Raw genomic sequence first — 23,286 nt, forward strand, 5'->3', positions numbered from 1 at the left:
ACGGCAGAAGGTCTGGAATCACAGGCAAGGAACACACAAGGAACGCTTTCACTGGCACTAGGGCAACAAGATCCGGCGAGGGAGTGAAGGGGAAGTGAGGTGATATAGGGAAGTGCACAGGTGTAAACACTAATTGGAACCACTGCACCAATCAGCGGTGCAGTGGCCCTTTAAATCGCAAAGACCCGGCGCGCGCGCGCCCTAGGGAGCGGGGCCGCGCGCGCCGGGACAGAACTGACGGGGAGCGAGTAAGGTACGGGAGCCGGGGTGCGCATCGCGAGCGGGCGCTACCCGCATCGCGAATCGCATCCCGGCCGGAGGTGGTAACGCAGCGCCCCGGGTCCGTGGAACCGACCGGGGCGCTGCAGTGAGGGAAGTGTAGCGAGCGCTCCGGGGAGGAGCGGGGACCCGGAGCGCTCGGCGTAACAGTACCCCCCCCCTTGGGTCTCCCCCTCTTCTTGGGGCCTGAGAACCTGAGGATCAGACTTTTGTCCAGGATATTGTCCTCAGGTTCCCAGGACCTCTCTTCTGGACCACAACCCTCCCAATCCACTAAAAAAAAAGTTCTTCCCCTGACCTTTTTAGAGGCCAAAATCTCTTTAACAGAGAAGATGTCCGAGGAGCCGGAAACAGGAGTGGGAGGAACAGATTTAGGAGAAAAACGGTTGAGGATGAGAGGTTTAAGAAGAGAGACGTGAAAGGCATTAGGGATACGAAGAGAAGGAGGAAGAAGAAGTTTGTAAGAGACAGGATTAATTTGACACAAAACTTTAAAAGGACCAAGATAGCGTGGTCCCAACTTATAGCTCGGGACACGGAAACGGACATATTTAGCGGAGAGCCATACCTTGTCTCCAGGGGAAAAAATGGGAGGAGCTCTTCTTTTCTTATCTGCGAATCTCTTCATGCGAGAAGAAGCCTGTAAGAGAGAATTTTGGGTCTCTTTCCATATGGTGGAAAGATCACGAGAAATTTCATCCACAGCGGGCAGACCAGAGGGCAAGGGGGTAGGGAGGGGGGGAAGAGGGTGACGGCCGTACACCACGAAAAACGGAGATTTGGAGGAAGATTCAGAGATTCTGAAATTATACGAGAATTCGGCCCAAGGTAGAAGATCTGCCCAGTCATCCTGGCGGGAGGAAACAAAATGTCGTAAATAGTCACCCAAGATCTGGTTAATTCTCTCTACTTGTCCATTGGATTGAGGATGGTATGCAGAAGAAAAATTTAATTTAATCTTGAGTTGTTTACAGAGAGCCCTCCAGAATTTAGACACAAATTGGACGCCTCTATCCGAGACGATCTGTGTAGGCAACCCGTGAAGACGAAAAATGTGTACAAAAAATTGTTTAGCCAACTGAGGCGCTGAAGGAAGACCAGGAAGAGGGATGAAATGTGCCATTTTGGAGAATCGATCAACGACCACCCAAATAACAGTGTTGCCATGGGATGGGGGTAAGTCAGTAATAAAATCCATACCAATCAGAGACCAAGGTTGTTCGGGGACAGGTAGAGGATGAAGAAAACCAGCGGGCTTCTGGCGAGGAGTCTTATCCCGGGCACAGATAGTGCAGGCTCGCACAAAGTCCACCACATCAGTCTCTAGAGTCGGCCACCAATAGAAGCGAGAGATGAGTTGCACAGATTTCTTGATGCCCGCATGACCTGCGAGATGGGAGGAGTGACCCCATTTGAGGATCCCAAGGCGTTGGCGTGGAGAAACAAAGGTCTTTCCTGGAGGAGTTTGCCTGATGGAGGCTGGAGAAGTGGAAATCAGGCAGTCAGGAGGAATGATGTGTTGAGGAGAGAGTTCAATTTCAGAGGCATCTGAGGAACGAGAGAGAGCATCGGCCCTAATGTTTTTATCAGCAGGCCGAAAGTGAATTTCAAAATTAAATCGGGCAAAGAACAGAGACCACCTGGCCTGACGAGGATTCAGCCGTTGGGCAGACTGGAGGTAGGAGAGGTTCTTGTGATCGGTGTAAATAATAACTGGAAATCTTGATCCCTCCAGCAGATGCCTCCATTCCTCAAGTGCTAATTTAATGGCTAGAAGCTCTCGATCCCCGATGGAGTAGTTCCTCTCCGCCGGAGAGAAGGTCCTGGAAAAAAAACCACAAGTAACAGCATGCCCGGAAGAGTTTTTTTGTAGAAGGACAGCTCCAGCTCCCACTGAGGAGGCATCAACCTCCAATAGGAAGGGTTTAGATGGGTCAGGTCTGGAGAGCACGGGAGCCGAAGAAAAGGCAGACTTGAGTCGTTTAAAGGCGTCTTCCGCTTGAGGAGGCCAAGACTTGGGATCGGCATTTTTTTTTGTTAAAGCCACAATAGGAGCCACAATGGTAGAAAAATGTGGAATAAATTGCCTGTAATAATTGGCGAACCCCAAAAAACGTTGGATGGCACGGAGTCCGGAGGGGCGTGGCCAATCTAAGACGGCAGAGAGTTTATCTGGGTCCATTTGTAGTCCCTGGCCAGAGACCAAGTATCCTAGAAAAGGAAGAGATTGGCATTCAAACAGACATTTCTCTATTTTGGCATAGAGTTGATTATCACGAAGTCTCTGAAGAACCATACGGACATGCTGGCGGTGTTCTTCAAGATTGGCAGAAAAAATCAGGATATCGTCCAGATATACAACAACACAGGAGTATAGTAGATCACGAAAAATTTCATTAACAAAGTCTTGGAAGACGGCAGGGGCGTTGCATAGACCAAAGGGCATGACCAGATACTCAAAGTGTCCATCTCTGGTGTTAAATGCCGTTTTCCATTCATCCCCCTCTCTGATGCGGATGAGATTATAAGCACCTCTTAAGTCCAGTTTGGTAAAAATATGGGCACCTTGGAGACGATCAAAGAGTTCAGAGATGAGGGGTAGGGGGTAGCGGTTCTTAACCGTGATTTTATTAAGACCGCGGTAGTCAATGCAAGGACGTAGAGAGCCATCTTTTTTGGACACAAAGAAAAATCCGGCTCCGGCAGGAGAGGAGGATTTACGGATAAAGCCCTTTTTTAAATTTTCTTGGACGTATTCAGACATGGCAAGAGTCTCTGGGACGGACAGAGGATAGATTCTGCCCCGGGGTGGAGTAGTGCCCGGGAGGAGGTCAATGGGACAATCATAAGGCCTGTGAGGAGGTAGAGTCTCAGCTTGTTTTTTGCAAAAAACGTCCGCAAAGTCCATATAGGCCTTAGGGAGACCGGTTACATGAGGAAGCACAGGGACACGGCAAGGTTTACTGGGAACCGGTTTTAAGCAGTCCTTGGAACAAGAGGGCCCCCAACTCTTGATCTCCCCAGTGGACCAATCCAGGATTGGGGAATGGAGTTGAAGCCAGGGAAGTCCAAGAAGGATTTCAGAAGTGCAATTGGGGAGGACCAACAGTTCAATCCTCTCGTGATGAGATCCGATGCACATTAGAAGGGGCTCCGTGCGGAAACGTATAGTACAGTCCAATCTTTCATTGTTTACACAATTGATGTAGAGGGGTCTGGCGAGACTGGTCACCGGGATGTTGAACCTGTTGACGAGAGAGGCTAAGATGAAATTTCCTGCAGATCCAGAGTCCAAGAAGGCCACAGCAGAGAAGGAGAAGGCAGAGGCAGACATCCGCACAGGCACAGTAAGACGTGGAGAAGCAGAGTAGACATCAAGGACTGTCTCACCTTTGTGCGGAGTCAGCGGACGTCTTTCCAGGCGGGGAGGACGGATAGGACAATCCTTCAGGAAGTGTTCGGTACTAGCACAGTACAGGCAGAGATTCTCCATGCGGCGTCGTGTCCTCTCTCGGGGTGTCAGGCGAGACCGGTCGACCTGCATAGCCTCCACGGCGGGAGGCACAGGAACAGATTGCAGGGGACCAGAGGAGAGAGGAGCCGGGGAGAAGAAACGCCTCGTGCGAACAGAGTCCATATCCTGGCGGAGCTCCTGACGCCGTTCGGAAAAACGCATGTCAATGCGAGTGGCAAGATGGATGAGTTCATGTAGGTTAGCAGGGATTTCTCGTGCGGCCAGAACATCTTTAATGTTGCTGGATAGGCCTTTTTTAAAGGTCGCGCAGAGTGCCTCATTATTCCAGGATAATTCTGAAGCAAGGGTACGGAACTGTACGGCATACTCGCCAACGGAAGAATTACCCTGGACCAGGTTCAACAGGGCAGTCTCAGCAGAAGAGGCTCGGGCAGGTTCCTCAAAGACACTTCGAATTTCCGAGAAGAAGGAGTGTACAGAGGCAGTGACGGGGTCATTGCGGTCCCAGAGCGGTGTGGCCCAAGCCAGGGCTTTTCCAGACAGCAGGCTGACTACGAAAGCCACCTTAGACCTTTCAGTGGGGAACTGGTCCGACATCATCTCCAAGTGTAATGAACATTGGGAAAGAAAGCCACGGCAAAACTTAGAGTCCCCATCAAATTTATCCGGCAAGGATAGTCGTATTCCAGAAGCGGCCACTCGCTGCGGAGGAGGTACAGGAGCTGGCGGAGGAGATGATTGCTGGAGCTGTGGTAGTAACTGTTGTAGCATAACAGTCAGTTGAGACAGCTGTTGGCCTTGTTGCGCAATCTGTTGTGACTGCTGGGCGACCACCGTGGTGAGGTCAGCGACAACTGGCAGAGGAACTTCAGCGGGATCCATGGCCGGATCTACTGTCACGATGCCGGCTGGCAGGTAGTGGATCCTCTGTGCCAGAGAGGGATTGGCGTGGACCGTGCTAGAGGATCGGTTCTAAGTCACTACTGGTTTTCACCAGAGCCCGCCGCAAAGCGGGATGGTCTTGCTGCGGCGGTAGTGACCAGGTCGTATCCCCTAGCAACGGCTCAACCTCTCTGGCTGCTGAAGATAGGCGCGGTACAAGGGAGTAGACAGAAGCAAGGTCGGACGTAGCAGAAGGTCGGGGCAGGCAGCAAGGATCGTAGTCAGGGGCAACGGCAGAAGGTCTGGAATCACAGGCAAGGAACACACAAGGAACGCTTTCACTGGCACTAGGGCAACAAGATCCGGCGAGGGAGTGAAGGGGAAGTGAGGTGATATAGGGAAGTGCACAGGTGTAAACACTAATTGGAACCACTGCACCAATCAGCGGTGCAGTGGCCCTTTAAATCGCAAAGACCCGGCGCGCGCGCGCCCTAGGGAGCGGGGCCGCGCGCGCCGGGACAGAACTGACGGGGAGCGAGTAAGGTACGGGAGCCGGGGTGCGCATCGCGAGCGGGCGCTACCCGCATCGCGAATCGCATCCCGGCCGGAGGTGGTAACGCAGCGCCCCGGGTCCGTGGAACCGACCGGGGCGCTGCAGTGAGGGAAGTGTAGCGAGCGCTCCGGGGAGGAGCGGGGACCCGGAGCGCTCGGCGTAACAATAGTAGGGACACACACAGCGCATTCGCAGAGTATTTGACACTGTGGATGCCCCTTGTGTGACCCAACCCTAACAGCTATCAACTGTGTATGCACCTTTAAAGGTGTGCCTTTCTGGTGACAGAAGAAAAGCAATCAGACTAGACTATGCATGATGGTGCAAAAAAGTATTAGTATTAAAAAAAAAAAAACAACCACAAGTCCTAACCACTGTCTAGAAAAGTGGTCTCCAACATGTGGCTCTGCAGTGGATAAGACCCTCAGCATTTCCTCCCATTTCGGCATAAAGTAAATTACAAAGAGGTGGCCATATTTGCGGAACATCATCAATTGCAAATAGACATAAGGTACCAGGTATAAACACCTTTTCACAAATAAATACTAACTTAAAATCAGATAAAGCTTAATGAATTTATCAAGAATGGTTCAAAACTAAGCTTGGGGAAGAACAATAAGAATGATCTTATCCACGTCCACCACTAGCCAACAGTGTGAATCCAACTATGATGAATCCAACTGAACTACCATACATGTTTATAGGTGTCCATAGTATGCGCCGAGGAACCAACAAACTACCCCTTTTCTAACTCTCATTTTATCGTATTTAGTAACTAGAGGTATTAAGAACATTCCAACTTTAGGCCTTCCCATCTTGGCCTTCGGCAATCTCCAGCTCTGCCATAGAGTTGTATTGAGGAGGCGTGTCAGCCGCCGCTTCCTGCGGTGGTCAACACGCCCCCTGAAACTTATCCACTATCCTAAGGATAGGGGATAAGTTTTTCAGGACTGGACTACTCCTGTAAAGGAAAACTGTAGTGGTATATAACTTATGGGGATAAGTTATAGATCGCTGGGGGGGTCCGACCGCTGGAACTCCCCGCAATCTCCTGTATGGGGCCCCGGCAGTGCGCAGGAAAGTGGCTTTTCAGTCCCCAGCATGACACGGAGGCCGGCATGTCCCCCATATCCCATAGAGATACATGGAGGGGGCGTGTCAGCCGCCGTGTCATGCAGGGACAGAACGCTTCCTTCATGCGAACTGCCGGGGCCCTGTACAGAAGATCGTGTGGGGTCCCAGCGGTTGGACCCCCAGCGATCTATAACTTATATATATTTCAGATAGGGAATAAGTTATGTACCACTACAGTTTTCCTTTAAGGCTGTACTCACATGCCACCAGGTATATCTGTCTAGATTTGGTGACCCTAGGAAAACTTCAACATCTTGAAAATTAGGCCTAAACTTCAAGCTGACTGCAGATCAGTGGTCTCCAAACTGTTTGGACAGTTTGGACATCTAGGTTCTAGATGGACAAATTTGGTTTGGGCATGCTAGGAGTTGTAGTTTTGCAACAGCTGGAGGTCCCCAGTTTGGACATCTAGGTTCTAGATGGACAATTTTAGTTTGGAATCCTATAAGAACTGAAGAAATGGCCACACAATGGCCCTCATTTACTTAGAAAATCGGGTTGTAAGTCTATGTTGCTTTCTTACCCGATTGCGTTTTTCCCCTGGTATTTATTATTATATCGCATCCTGTTTGTCGCATGTGCGTCTTTTTGGCTTGGTTTCCAACTCCTCTGAGTTGTCGGGAAAAAATCCACAACAATTGAACAAATTCGGGTTGGAAAGCTTTATAAATACGTGGGAAAGCTCAGAAATGTCGGGTTACGCCCCTTTTTCGGGTTTGGGAGAATCCACATCGGGTCCGTCGGGAAAAAATGTTGCATCGTGTCGCAGACTGGCGCACGATGTCTGCGACATGACGCAGACAAAGATGCGACAAAAAAAATCTACAAAACAAGTTGGGTATAGAATAGTAAATGAGGGCCAATGTTACAGTCATCTTGGTATTCGGCACCTGTGTTTGTCACCACTTCCCTACCACCTTATCTGGATTATTTGAGGTCCCACAAGTGCTTTTACACCTCCTAAACACATTGCGTAGTGTAAGGTGCCATATATATATATATATATATATATATATATATATATACACATTCTTGATTTATATTTTAACACTAGATTCAGGGCAGCATGACAAAGAATAAGAACTAACATGTTTTGCCTTTCTTGAGTTATACCAACTTGAGTTTTATTCTAATGTCTTTTATAGCAGCTTGACAAACAAGCGTCTGAGATGAACATCTAGTGAAATGTGATGGGTCTGCTTTCCACTGTGTGTCTGACAAGCCACTCTGCAAGGAAATACCTTAGGAGAACAATGAAATTGTTCTATTGGCATTGTTCCTATGACCGATGTACATCACCACCGTCCACTGAATTATACATTAACGCATTTCAGAAATTTGTCCCTTGTACTTTATTCTGTTCGAAAGTACAATATTTACACACTTGTTACAATGGAGACGGGCAACAGAAATGTCAAGAAATTAAAAAGGTAAAATATTATAAAAAAAAAAAAAAAAAAAAAAACAGAACAGTGCTATTTATAGTTATTATATAGTGCACAGGTACTGAGCCATATCTAAATCCCTGAACTCTCTTCCCAAGACCTAGAAAACCAGTCCCTTGAAGGTACAGTAAAATCTCGGTAATTTAAGATTATTGCAAAAGAGCAAAGGGCAGAAAAGGCTTTTTAGTACCCTCATTTCGACTCTTAGCGCTGTTCATTACGGGGGTTAAACGAGTTTCTCTAACGCGAGTACTTAAAGTAGCTTATATCATAAACAAAATCTATGGCACCGCCTGACAGCCCCTAATATATTCCCACCACATTTAAGTAAAACTGTAAAAGTTTAAAGTAAATGGAGTATTGGCTTCACGGCCCTCGAAAATATAGTGGTGTACCTGATGTGAAGGGGAAAAAAAAGACACCTGGAATAGCAATTAATCTGGCAAATAAAAATTGTGATTATTTTTTGGCTCATGGTAAAAAATAATAATAATACATTATCCCAGTACACATCATATACACTATATGCATAGGGCAGACAGTCCACGGGCTTTACAGAATCTTTGTACATTTTTTTTTAATGCTATGGCATATTATTAGCAATAAGCCGGGAAATACAATCAGCGTTCCAATAATATGACTAATTATGAAAAAAAAAAAAGTTACAGGGCAAATGGAATCATAACGTATTCATCTATCCATAGGTTCCTGATTAAAGTCTATATAACATAACCACTTCTCCGGAGTCCAATTTTATTTTACAGCTTTGTCAAATCAGAGATGAAAATTGCTCACAGCCCCGAGCACCAGGGAGAGGGAGAATAACATTTTATACATTTTTTAAATAATAAAATTTATATATATATATATATATATATATATATATATATAAAATATGCAATATTTTATTATTTAAAATAATAATGGTAACCAAGAGTTAAAAAAAATACTTATTTTTTTCCAGTTGTATCTAGTCATTTTTATTAATATGGAATAATTATTCATTTTAATACAATATGCTATATTTTAAAGGAGAATTTGTGCAGGGAATCTAAGATGTTTCAACTTCAGTGGGAACAACTAAAATCCATGTCGGATATATCCATGAAACCGTGCTCATAATTTTGCACCTTTTCCTTCCACCACAAAGGCCAGCGTTTTTAATAGTCCATTTCTGCATAAGTGAACTTGTAGGCTTGCTAACCCAGAGCCAGCAGCCAGCCTGTACTTGACAACAGCTCAGTAGAAGCTCTGTTTGATCTCCACTGCACTCCTTAATCTAGGTTGTCAAGGTTCACTTGTTGAAGACTGTTTACTTATTCTCCCCCCTAAAAAAAAAAAAAAAAAAAAGATTTTTTTCCCCTCTCTTACTCAGACAATGACTAATCCGGAGACTACAGAAGAGAAAAAGAGAATGCTTCCACAGCAATATATTAAACATACAATACTTTTCTTTTGTGGCTTTGCTAGGGATCTCACCTTTTTTTTTATTTTATTTATTTTTTTAGGGTTTTCTGGAATGGAGTTTTTACTTTTGCCAGAAAAAAAATATATACGGTAATCACGAATTTTTTCCCCCCAAAAAAAATAAAAATAAAAAATAAAAAAGTATCAACATTCATTGAAAACATGATACTGATTATTTTTCGGGTATAAAAAAAATAATAGGTCTGTATGTATATTGTAATACACACCTGGCTGAAGTCTTGATTTCAAAAACTAAATGTTTGATTTTATTTTCCCTTCCATCATTAACAACCAGGGCCTGGAAAGAAAAATACAATATCACTAACAGTTTATATGACATGGAAAGTTAAGAAGAAAAAAATAAAAATAACAGGTGTAAATTTACACACCTTTATATGAATGGGAAAATATGGACCTGCTGCATTTTAGGGGGTCTCCAAAATACATCAGGAAGAGTCCCTGCACAACATAATGCACGTTCTATCTAGTCTAAACTTTGAGGGTACATTATATTTTTTGGGAAAGGGATAAAACTGTCCGTCTAGAATCAGGTAGCACTGTAATGTTCTCTCTAAACAATAACTATCATTAAATAGAATAGTAATAATCACAACAATAATACTCTACAACACATCTGCTACTTCAACAAGTAAAAGGCAGCACCTTGTATTTAAATTTGGAATTTTGGGGGGGAATTTTTTTTTTTTTTTTTTTGGTACTGCATATTTTTTGCATCCTTATTAGATCTCAGGAAGAAAAAGAAAAAAAGATCATCATGTCAGATGGTTCAAAGCCTCGGCGTTTATAATTTATAATCATCTTACAGATGGTATTTGTAGAAAAAGACTTGGAAATTATTATACCAGCAATTACAAGGGAAGGGAAGGCTGTCAACTTTCACTGGCATTTGGAATAAACTTTGCTCAGTAATTTTTATCTATAGATGTTATTTTTGGCAGTCTTTTCTCTCCGGTTTTCTTTATTAAATTTTTCTTCTTTTTTTCTTTTGCATGTCACTCTTCCATAAGAACTTACGTTAGCGTGCATTAATAAAGAAAGAAGGGATGCAGTGAATCCTTAGGACATGTGGAGAATTTTATTTCCCATTAGACATAAGACAGTGTGAAACATTTTTTTCATATTTTGTTTACAAAGATAAAAAGTCAGATATCATGAACATGTTAACATATGAACATGAAGAATAAAGCTTAAATACTAGGGTAATGGGAAGACGTGCATGTGAAGGATATGGAGACAGAGGAGGGAGGCATAGGGCTAGATCTAGACTAAGCGGAATCACTTCTCCTTACAAGACGTTTAATACTAAGGGGAACTGAACTATACTAATAAGAAGTTCAGGGCATCCTAAAACTTTGAAGAATACATAAGCTGCTCCTTAGCCTTATCTGACAAGCATCCTGGGATAACGTGGTCATTCTCAATAGGCCTTTATTAAGGATAACTGACTGAAGCACAAAAGTACAAAAAAGCCCTTGGACAGAATATTAATCTGGAGTTTCCCCATTCTATGCACATCTGTAACCTGAGCTATTCCAAGCTGAAAGCGGAGCCCCAGCTACCACCGAAAAGGGGTAATACACAACACAAACACCTGTGCATGGGCAACCACATCGTCAAAGGGGAGCCAGTACTAACATCCCAAAAGTGGCAATGTAGTCCCTATGGGTCTTCAAGGATGTATGAGCTACTTATATAGGATGTCAATAAAAAAAACCAAAAAAAATAAAACACCTACTTATCGTACACCCTTACAACAAATTATAGAGATATATATATATATATATATATATGCCTAGAAAATCTTGATTTGATGCAAATCTTAATATTATCCAACCTAAACCAAAATATTTACCCTTCTAACAGTCAACAGATAAAAGTTCCCAGGAAGTCAGTTGTTGAGAATAACATCTGCCTAGAAGAGAACACTTACCTCCCACCCAACACCTAGGATTTCCCCTAAACCTGGTAAATCGACTGGATTTCTTATTTTTAGAAGAAGAAGAAGAAAAAAAAAAAAAAATATATATATATATATATATATATATATATATATATATAAAATAATAATAATAATTAATAATATATATATATATATATATATATATATATATATATATATATATGTGTGTGTGTATTTATATATTTTCTCCACACAGAGCACGAACCACTGAATGTCCCAAACCTGGCAGAGCAGTCGTATCATCTTTGTTCTTCTGGCGAACCTAACTGTGTAGCAATGTCATTGTGGCATTGAAAAAAAAATGATAATAATATATAAGTGAATGAATAAATAAATACATAAATAAATAAATAGTTTAAAAAGTTGCTCCCCCAGAGACATCTAAAACTTAAATAAATCCTACTCTACATAGCTGCACATCTGGCTGCACCTTGCGAATGACTTCTCCCAACTTCCAAGACTCCTTATAGCAGCGGTCTTCCAAAACGGTGGACCTCCAGCGGTTGCAAAACTACAACTCCCAGCATGCCCGGACAGCCGAAGGCTGTCCGGGCATGCTGGGAGTTGTAGTTTTGCAACCGCTGGAGGTTTTCCATGCTGGGAATTGTAGTTTTGCAACCGCTGGAGGTTTGAAGACCACACCACCTTAGGGGCAAAACTATCCAATCCCATTCTATTACCTCAAGACTTCTTAAGAAAAGTAGCAATGACATCCTTAAAGGTGAAGAAGAAGGGGGGGGGGGGGGTACAACATCTACAAAAAGAAGAAAAAGTAACTTTTTTAAAGTGGTAACAGTTGCTTTAAGCAGCAGCCTGGTGTATGACAGCAGGAGAGGATATAAGGATGGGTGGAAGAATGAGGGAAGGGAAGAAGAGAAGGAAGAAGAAGAAAAACTTGCAGAAGAAGAACGTGAGGAAATGCAATAAGACAATAGGGCAAGAGCAGCTTGGAAAGTGCAGCCAAAGCCGCCCAAGACTCACCCGCACCGGCAGCTGCGCTCTCCAGGCACCCTGTCATTCAGTGTCAGTGTGTGTGTGTACATTTATTTTCTTTCCTTTTAAATGCACATGCGATTTCCCCAGTACAGCATGCAACAGCCACACAATAAATAACAATAGATTACTCCGCTGCTCGGGGCTGCTGCTGTCTCTGGCAGGACACACTCACTCCTGTTCGCTCTGAGGGATGAAGCGCACCGGGGGCCCCCCTCTCCGAAGGCGCAGCAAGCCGGGCGCTCCAGTCGCTTGCAGGCTGCAGTCCCTCTTTCCCCCCTCCCGACCCCCCCCCCCACCTTCTTTGCACTCTTGTTGTTCTTGTTTATTTTCTCCCCTCCTCCTCCGCCTTCTTCTTTTCTTCTTGTAGGCTGTCGGGCTCTTGGAGCAGGCACTATTTTCTTACCCCCCCTCCTCCTCCTCGCGCTCCTTTCCACTTTGCTAGTGGTGCCCACGCTGGACTGGCGGATTTAGATGTTGTTATTTTTTGCTGTGTTCAGTCTCTGACGTCACATCCACCTGCTGGGTAAACAAGACACAGAAGCGAAGCAGAGAGAGGGAGAGAGAGGGAGCATGCAAGGGGGAAAAGGCACAAAAAGAAGGAGAGTGGAGCAAGGAGGATGAAAAAGGGGGAAAAGCAGAAGAGAGGGGAGGAGGAGGGAGGGGGTATGGGGGAGTGCTCAGCACCAGACTGCCAGGGGAGCTGGGAACAGGGCTTGTGCTCCAGCCAGGGATTGTGCTGTGTAAAAGGCTTTGGTCTATCTGCAGGGCTTATCCTTCAGCTGCTGCAGAACCTCTTGCAAGGCGGATATTACAAGGAGTTTTGTTTTGTGTTAGTTTTTTTTTGCAGTTCTGTAGCATACTTCACTGCAAGTTATTTGCATGATGCTGTTTTTTTTGTTTTGGGGGGGGGGGGGGGGGGGTGGGTGTAGTCCTCCTGCTGCAGAACCTCTTGCATTATAGATAAAACAAATGCACTATTATAGCTGAGCAGAACCTCTTACTTTTGCAATGCTAGAAATTACTTTATTGTAGCTGCCGGCAATTTTGCATAATACACTGTCTGTGTGTGTTTGTTGGGGGGGGGGGGGGGGCGGAGTTCTTAGTCTTGTTGCTGCTACTGCAGAACCTCTTGCAAGGCGGATCTTACAAGGATTGTTGTGTTTTTGTTTGCAAGTCTGTAGCATACTTCATTGCAAGTTATTTGCATGATACTGTGTGTGTGTGGGGGGGGGGGGGGGTGTAGTCAACCTGCTGCAGAACCTCTTGCATTATAGATAAAACAAATGCACTATTATAGCTGAGCAGAACCTCTTACTTTTGCAATGCTAGAAATTACTTTATTGTAGCTGCTGGCAATTTAGCATTTTGTATCATGCAAATAACTGTGTGTGTTTGGGGGGGGGGGGCGAGTTCTTAGTCCTGTTGCTGCTACTGCAGAACCTCTTGTGTTATAGGGAAAGCAAATGCTCTGTTGTAACTGCTGCTGCAGAACTTCTTTGCAAGATGTTACGTAGTTGCTGGAAATTTTGCAACATACGCTGTATCTGTGTTTGTGTGGAGGGGGGTCTGTGAGTACTGCTACTGCAGAACCTCTTTCTTTATAGATAAAACAAATGCACTGATAGCTGCTGCTGCATAACCTCTTACTTTTTGCATTGCTAGAAGTTATTTATAAGATGCTCTGTGTCTGTGGGGGGCTTGTCCTTGCTTCTGCTGCAGAACCTCTTACTCTTGCTGTACTGTAGCTGCTGGGAATTTCGCAAGATACACTGTATGTGTGTGTGTGTTTGGGGGGGGGGGGGGTCAGAACCTCTTACTTTTTGCATTGCTAGTTGTTGCCGTACTGTAGCTGCTGGCAATGTTGCAAGATTCGTATACGTGAGTTTGTGTGTATAAAAGTTGTGAGTACTGCTGCTGCAGAACTTCTTGAATTGCAAATAAAACACACTGTTGTAGCTGCTGCAGAACCTCTTATTCTTTGATAGATTTTACTGTACTCTAGCTGCTGTGAATGTCACATGATACACTGTGTGTGTGTGGGGGGGGTCTTTTTGTCCTGCTGCTGCAGAACCTCTTGCATTACAATTAAAACAAATGCACTAAGCTATAGTTGCTGAGTAACTATAGCTTAGTGCATTTGTTTTCTCTCTAACGCAAGAGGTTCTGCTGCAGCAGGAGACACAAACACATTTGTGCTTCTGCAGAACCTCTTTTGCATTGCTAGAAGTTACTATACTGTAGCTGCTGGGAATTTTGCAAGATACACTGTATCTGTGTGGTTGGGGGTCTTGTTAGCCTTGCTGCTGCTGAAACTCTTCCTCATTGCATTGCTAGAAGTTACTTTACTGTGGCTGCTGGGAATTTTTTTTAAGATACATTGGATCTACGTGTCGGGGTCTATCAGTCCTGCTGCAGAACCTCTTGCATTACAGAACACAAATGCTGCTATGGACTTTGTGTTGTAGGGGGTGCTGCTGCATAGCATCTTACTCTTTGCATTGCTACAGCTTCTGGGGATATGAGTGTCTGTTCGGGACATCTATAAGCCAGGATGCTGCAGAACCTCGCACTAGAGATAAAACAAATGCACTAAGCCAGTGGTCCCCAAACTGTGGCCCTCCAGATGTTGCAAAACTACAACTCCCAGCATGCCTGGACAGCCAACGGCTGTCCAGGCATGCTGGAAATTGTAGTTTTGCAACATCTGGAGGGCCACAGTTTGGGGACCACTGCACTAAGCTATTGAGCTATGTTAAATGCTTGCTGTTGTATAGCTATAAGTAGTTTATATGTGTTGGTGAGGGAGTCTCAGCTGCTGCAGAACCTCTTTAGGTATAGATGCAAAGGTCAGCTTGCAGTTGCTTTATTACTGTATGTTCTATATTTGTTACTTGGCTAATTGACATCTGAGTTCTGTAGCCGATCTAATCCTTGCAAATAGTACTGTTTAGCAGATATTTTAAGAAGTTCTACAAACTCTGCTGCTGCAGAACGTCTTGAAGTACAGATAGGCTTCAGTTTGCCATATGGTATGTATTCTTTATTGCATTTGCTTAGGCAAAGAAGTTCTGTAACAGCTGAAAACTCAACAACACTTCAGGAGTGGAAATATCTGCAGAGCCTCTTGCAGTTATAAATATACCATGGATTGCCATTGTTATGTTATGTATTCTTTATTGCAGTCACTTAGGCTAACAGCTGAGGACTTTGCAAAAATTCAGTGGTGGAAGTATTTTAGAAGCTTTGCTGCTGCAGAACCTCTTGCAGTACAGCTGTGGCAATTAGTATGCATATAACAATATTGCAATTATTATTCTCTCTTCGCATACACCATAAAGCTAAGTCTGGGCTGGTGTCGGCCAAAGTCTTTCCATTAGATTTCCCATTCCTTTTGAATACACTTCTGACTTTGACTCAAAAACTGCAGTGGCAGTTTTCCCCAAAAACGACACAAAAAAACTGTGTGGAAACCTAGCCTAAGGGTGTGTTCACATGCTAGTAGCTAGCAGCGAGTTTCCCGCTGCGAGTTACGCTACCATTGATTCAAATGGGTCTGCGGACAGTCCGCAAATCTGACACTATTGCGGACTGTCTGTGGACCCAGGCAAATCAATGGTAGTGATTGATAGCTGCTAGCAACTAGCGCGTGAACGCCCCCTTAGGGTGCGTTCACACACTATTTGTTTTTGCGGGTTTTCCGCTGCGTATTTGAAAGTGGGCGGGCTCTTCTCGGCTGTCAGTAGCAGATTTTCCGCGGCGGAATTTACGCTGTGGAAAATCCGCCGTAGTCCCTACTGACTTCAATGGGGCTTGCAGCGGATTTTCCGCAGCGTAAATTCCTCCGTGGAAGATCTGCTGCGGACAGCCGAAAAGAGCTCGCCCACTTTCAAATACGCAGCGGAAAACCAGCAAAAACAAATAGCGTGTGAACGCACCCTTTGGGCGTATTTTGCTGCTGCGTATTTTCTAACCCATTGACTTCAATGGGAAATAAAATATGCAGCAAAATACGCCAGGTGGGAATGCACCCTTTAAGTGGAAATAAAAACACCATGTATGTAAACACTTTTTCTGGCATTCCTTCCCCAATTTTTTTATAGAAATCCTTGAGTCACATGATGGGAAAAAGTCACATGACTTGAAATAATAAAAACCCAAGAGATTAATCACCATATGAAAAAACACCAATACACACGAAAAAAAAACAACTCCACAACTACGTTTTTTTTTTATAGCAAATGATTGAAAAGCCTTAATTTTTTTCCAGAACTCCGCATGCTCTGCATATGTTAGAACGGCCATAAAAAGTCATGTTTTAAATGTTAGAAAATAAAAAATCCCACCAGAAATACTAAGTGTTTTTTTGTTTTATTTCCATGTGCTGCACAATTTGTGTGAATGAAGCAGGCCTTACAAACTTACCAATAGTTTTACTGAGCCACTGCGTCTGAGAAGTTCTGCAGCAGCTGCAGCCTTGATCGGGCCAGATGGCCCATGGAACGGCCCGTGACCTAGTCATTAGATCCACACCATGGCATGGTTGTTGTATGACTTGTATGAGTTATTTTACATGTAAGTGCCCCCCATCTAATTCCATTAACCCAGCCTGAGTGTGGCCTTCATATTGGAGGTGATGCTTTTAGTTTGAACCCTCACAAATCTTTACTTGTGGGTCTGTGCACCCAGAGGAGGGGGTCACCGGAGAAGTGATAGTGACCCTGGGGAGCAGCCCCCTCCCCTCCCTTCTGTTCTCTTTCAATTTGAAGACCATTCCCCCTTCTCTTTCAAGTCACCAGTAAAAAGAGAGCAGAGTTCGGGAGGTGAAAGTTCATTCGCAGGACAACACCCCTCGTCTCCCCTCTCTGGATTGTGCAGTAAAGACCCAAGGGATTCCCTTGTCAGACCATCTCGCGGGGTCCCCTGGCCTTCACTTCTGTTGATTTTACTTTCCCAATTTACTACATTTACAGAACCGATGAAGTCCAGGCCAAAGAATTATAGCATCTCGTCTATTTTGGGTATAGCAGTGTTTCCCATCCAGGGGGCCTACAGCTGTTTAAAAACTACAACTCCCAGCGTGCCCGGACAGCCGTTGGCTGTCCGGGCATGCTGGGAGTTGTAGTTTTGCAACAGCTGGAGGCACCCTGGTTGGGAAACCCTGGTGTATAGACATGTAGCAGAGCTGAAGTTGTTTGGTAAGATAATGCAGTCTTGTTGACAACTATAGATACCACAGTTAAAGGGGTATTCCGGGCAAAAACATTTTATCCCCTATCCAAAGGAATTTGCACAGCACTGTAGGTAGAGAATTATAGGAATGCATCTAAGCACAGCTAGGTTAATGAAGTATAGCAGAGCTAAGAATGTCAGATGTGTTTGCGATGACTGTCATCTAGCACAATTAAAGGGGTATTCCAGGCATATTTTTTTTATCCCCTATCCAAAGGATAGGGGATAAGATGTCTGATCGCGGGGGGTCCAACAGCGAGCCCCCCCATGATCAGACATCTTATCTCCGATCCTTTGGGACTGCATCTCTAGTTCCGGGTTAGACATGAATGTGGCGTGACGTCACGTCCCCTGTCCCGGAAACCCGGAGGTTTCCGAAACTAGAGACTCAGTCCCCGCATAGAATACGGGCGCTGCAGGGAGATCACGGGGGGTCCCAGCAGCGGGCCCCACGCAATCAGACATCTTATCCCCTATACTTTGGATAGGGGATAAAAAAAAATATGCCTGGAATACCCCTTTTAATTGTGCTAGATGACAGTCATCGCAAACACATTTGACATTCTTAGCTCTGCTATACTTCATTAACCTAGCTGTGCTTAGATGCATTCCTATAATTCTTTACCTACAGTGCTGTGCAAAATTTTAGCTTGTACTAAGAGTTGTGTCAAATGCCAAAGTCATCTCAACTACATATGATAATCTTAGCTCTGCTATATCTCATAGATTTACATCTGCCCTGGTACTTTATTAGAATTCACCTTCAGTGCTGTGGAAAATGATTCACGTCGCAATGAGTTGTGCCAAAAAAAACAAACTCCGCTCTGCTACATTTGACAACCTCCGCTTTGCCACATCTTTTCTTGGGTTTAATTATAACTCTTCGGGTACGATCACACGTACTCAGATTTGATGCGCAGGATTTTCTGCTGCAGATTTCAATGTAAACTAAATCACAGAGCACAGCTTCAAATCTGCAGTTAAAAAAATCCTGCGCATCAAATCTGTGCAGGATCCTGTATGTGTGAACGTACCCTAAAGGGGTACTCCACTGGAAAACACTTATTTTTTATTAACTGGTGCCAGAAAGTAAAAAAAAATCTCAATCCTTTTAGTACTTATCAGCTGCTGTATGCTCCAAAGGAAGTTCTTTTCTTTTTGAATTTCCTTTCTGTCTGACCACAGTGCTCTCTGCTGACACCTTTGTCCATTTTAGGAAAAGGCCAGAGTAGGAGCAAATCCCAATAGCAAAGCACATGCCATGGACAGAGGTGTCAGCAGAGAGCACTGTGGTCAGACAGAAAGGAAATTCAAAAAGAAAAGAACTTCCTGTGGAGCATGCAGAATATTATAAGTACTAGAAGGATTAAGATTTATTTAATAGAAGTAATTTACAAATCTGTTTAACTTTGTCATCAGTTGATAAAAAAAAAAAATGTTTTCCAATGGAGTACCCCTTTAAAGTGAAAATGATGTAGCAAGTTAACATATAGCCCTATGGAAAATGATTCCTATCATTGCCAATTGTTTCAAGTAACAAATGTAGCTCTGCTACTTCTGATCCTACGAATTCTGCTGCATTTGATATGGTGCATAATTATAATTCAAAAAGAAGAAGGATGTCCAGCGCACACACGTGTATGACTAAGGCCCTGCAGGCCGAAATGCGTCACGTTACCTGAGTACCTGATGTATCCCATGGCAACTGAATAAAACAGAAGTTCCTTTTACACGTGTGTGTGCGCTGGACATCCTTCTTCTTTTTGCATACATTTGGGCCAGTCCTGGTCCTGTCTGTGCGCACTATCTTCTGGGGTGAGCTGGATCTACTTGACTTTGTTTCATAATTATAATTCACCACATAAAGATGTTGCTGTAAGTTTATCTACAGTCCTGCCGAAATGTATCACAACGAAAACCCAGCTACCTACTCTGCTCAACTACATGGCACATCATTCTAAGGCTAGGTTCAGACTACGGAATTTCCGCCTGCAATTCCGCTTTGGAATGGAAATTCCACTTGCCAAAATGTATAGTGTAGTGAATGGGTTTCCGTTCACAAATTCACACTTCGGAATTTGTGAAGCGGAATTTGTGAACGGAAAATCCGCTTGGAAATTTCCACCTGAAGAATGGCGTTGCTCTTTCTTCAGGCGGAAATACTCGCGGAACACATTGCATTCAGTTGGAGACTGCAGTGTCCACGCGGTCCTAGCGCCGACTGATTCAGCCAGCGCTGGCCGCACTCGGGATCTCCAGGTGGAAATTTTCTGCCCGGAGATTCCGTAGTCTGAACCTAGCCTAATTTTTCAAGCAAAGATGATGCTGCAGGTTTACCTCCGGTCGAATGAAAACGCACTGATCTCACAATGTGAATGTGTTGTGCTAGACGACAATCACAGCTCTGCCGCACCTTTTGCAGAACATAATTATACCTCTCCTGATGGTACAGTGCGTTCACCTATAATCCTATGGAAAACCACCAGTATTGTAATAAATTGTGCTAAATAACAATCTCAACGCCGCTATGTCTGACAGTTTCAGATGATCTGTATTTTTCCTGGTGCTTCAATACAACTCTTTAATAAAGATACAATGAAAAAACGAATGAATTGTATAATGGGTCTCAGTGCTCCTGTGTCTGACAAACTCCTCTCTGCTACATCTGTAATGGACCAATATTCTAACACTCCCGAGTAAATATCAAGCTGTAATCGTACCTGCCGTCCTTTGCAACACCATGGATGTAATATGCTGCGCCAAATTACAAACTCAGCTCTGCTGAATGTGTATGTCATTTACTAAGAATATACTGTTACTGCACACACATTAGGGAATGGCGCTGTATACATCAATAATAATACGATCCTTACCATAAATAGCGGGGATATTGTCTTGTTATTACGGGTCACTGCACTTCTATTTTGGGAGTTTTTCTAATTACAGCCTCACCATGATAAATCCCAGGTTTGTGTGTGTGTGTGTGTGTGTGTGTGTGTGTGTATATATATATATATATATATATATATATATATACACAGAATATCTTAAATTACTATTTGATCGTCTAAGCCAGTGTTTCCCAACCAGAGTGCCTTCAGCTGATGCAAAACTACAACTCCCAGCATGCCCAGACAGCCTTTGGCTGTCTGGGCATGTTGGGAGTTGTAGATTTGCAACAGCTGGAGGCACCCTATTTGGGAAACACTGGTCTAAGGAAATTTTATGAACAGATAAGTCAGTAACGGTGGCCATATCTTATTCGAGTGGACAACACTTTTAAACAATATAAAATTTCAGTTTAAAGGGGTTATCCAGAATTAGAAAAACAGAGCTGATCTCTTTCAAAAACAGCACCACCCTTATTCTCAGGTTGTGTGTTGTATTAGAGATCAGTTCCATTTAACTGAATGGAGCCTAGTTGTAAAATTGCACACAACCTGAGGACAGGTGTGGTGCTGTTTTTTGGAGAAATTAGCTTTGTTTTCTTATTCCTAGATAACCAATTTAAACGGGGACTCCAGGGGTAAAACACGTTTGTTTTTTAATCAACTGGTGCCAGGAAGTTATACAGATTTATAAATTACTTGTATTTTATAATCTAAGCCTTCCAGTACTTATCAGCTGCTGTATGTTTCAGAGGAAGTTGTGTAGTTCTTTCCAGTCTGACCACAGTGCTCTCTGCTGCCACCTCTGTCTATGTCGGGAACTGTCCAGAGTAGGAGCAAATCCCTATAGCAAACATCTCCTGCTCTAGACAGTTCCTGACATGGACAAAGGTGTCAGCAGAGAGCACTGTGGTCAGACGAAAGAACTATACAACTTGCTCTGGAGCATACAGCAGCTGATATGTACTGGAAGGATTAAGATTTTTAAATAGAAGTAATTTACAAATCTGTATAACTTTCTGGCACCAGTTGAATTGAAAACATTTTTATTCCCTCTGGAGTACCGCTTTAGGGTCTATTCACACATACTGTATACTGCGCAGGATTTGATGCTGTGTTCAGTCATTTAGTTTACATTGAAATCTGCAGCATCAAATCTGCGCAGAATACTGTTTGTGTGAATAGACCCTTAGGGTGCGTTCCCACAGGGCGGATACGCAGCGTATTTGACGCACAAAATTTACGGCAGCAGCGGGAAATATGCTGCGTATTCTTTGCCCGCTATACACACAGAGCTTTCCGGCGGCAGCCCTATGTGTGTAGTGAGTTTTGGAGGCGGAGCCGTGTGCCGGCGTGTCTTTGACCCGCGGCTCCGTCTCCAAAACTCACTGCACACATAGGGCTGCCGCGGGAAAGCCCTGTGTGTATAGTGAGCAAGGGATACGCAGCGTATTTCCCGCTGCTGCTGTAAATTTTGCGCAGTGTCAAATACGCTGCGTATACGCCCTGTGGGAACGCACCCTTAAACAGAGTCTTAACACTACATCCCTATTAATAGTCTGGCTCAGAACATAAGCAGCAGAAGCATTATACTACCCCCTGTCCATCTGGAAGATTTACCATATATCTGTAGATATAGACCTCTGCCTAAAGTTTGATAATCTGGCACAAAACCTTAACATTTTATTTTGGACTTTCTTTCACAACATCCTTTAGCCTCCAATTATCATAATTTTTTGATAACTCTGCATCCATTAGATCACATTGATGCCATACTGAAGGAATTTTATATATATCTATAAAAAGAAGGAAATATATATATATATATATATATATATATATATATATATATATATACCTAATATCCACTTTCCTTTTATTCTGTTATCACACACCATAGGAGATGTATGGCAAACTTCGAGGAGGATAGGAATTCCGGCGCTGACCAAGGAGGAGCCAATGGAGCAAGGTGTGTAACGAACAGATTTAATCCAATGCGACGCGTTTCACCGCGCAAGCGCGGTGAAACGCGTCGCATTGGATTAAATCTGTTCATTACAACCTGGCTCCATTGTCTCCTCCTTGGTCAGCGCCGGAATTCCTATCCTCCTCGAAGTTTGCCATACATCTCATTACTGTTTTTAGGAAGGCTGCAGACCAGGATCATCTTACCAAACGCATATCCTGGTTATGTGGGAATGCACACAACCTGGCAGGGTGAGCCTTTACTTTTTCCTTCCCCTCCCACACACCTGTGATCCCGTTGATTCTCCACAAGGGAGCGCCTGTTTTTCTTTGTTTTACACATCACACACCATAGGAATTCTTAAGTGTATTGAGTGACTGACTATTGCATCATATTCACCAAAAGACATGATTTTTGTGATACAGACTGCAGAAAGGGTACTGCTTGGACCATGCTGCGTGAACCATGAGTCTTATGGGTGGTCCCTGGTGTCTTCTGTCTGCCCCATCAGCCTTGATTGATAAATCTCTCCCTATACCCAAACAGGGCTAGATCTATCTATCCAGTGGTAAGAAGTCCTGAAGACTCTTGGTTCAGGCAGCATGAAAGTGATGATATTTGCATTAAATGGGGGTATAAGGGTAGAGTCACAGCCACATGTAGCGGACAGTAGTGGCTGGGAAATCCTGCAACCATTGTCCCCCACATTCCGTCGTGGTTTCCTCCGCATCCAGCTGTGTGGCTTTACCCTTGTAGAGATAGTAAATAGTTAACCAGGACTGTATCTAGGATCTTTTTGCATGGCAAACGCAAGGTGCCCCCTGCATAAAGTGGAGTGCCTATACATTCTCTCAGTCACCCCACCGTTTAGGCTATTATGTTCCACACTAGTGCTAAAAAAAATTGTGCATCACGCAATGGCTAAGACGTCATGGCCAGTACAGACTGCAGGGCTCCTCCATACAGCTCTGCACAAGGTGAGGACATTTTT

At 44.0% G+C, this 23,286-nt stretch overlaps 1 protein-coding gene across 4 annotated transcripts in view; it reads right to left on the minus strand.

Moving 5' to 3' along the window:
- The window catches only part of FOXP1 (forkhead box P1), an 837,055-nt gene extending 824,238 nt beyond the window's left edge, over positions 1-12,817 (minus strand). For 3 of the 4 annotated variants that reach the window (XM_056524620.1, XM_056524621.1, XM_056524619.1), the window contains exons 1-2: positions 12,198-12,471; positions 9,463-9,533 (exon numbers count right to left, since the gene is read on the minus strand). The gene's annotated coding sequence lies outside the window, so the exon portion shown is untranslated. Of the gene's footprint in view, positions 1-9,462; positions 9,534-12,197; positions 12,472-12,508 lie in introns of those variants that run through there. The other variant, XM_056524614.1, reaches the window with a different exon arrangement.
- Between the last annotated feature and the right edge of the window lie 10,469 nt (positions 12,818-23,286).

The sequence above is a fragment of the Hyla sarda genome, chromosome 6 (assembly GCF_029499605.1).
Source record: "Hyla sarda isolate aHylSar1 chromosome 6, aHylSar1.hap1, whole genome shotgun sequence".
NCBI lineage: Eukaryota > Metazoa > Chordata > Amphibia > Anura > Hylidae > Hyla > Hyla sarda.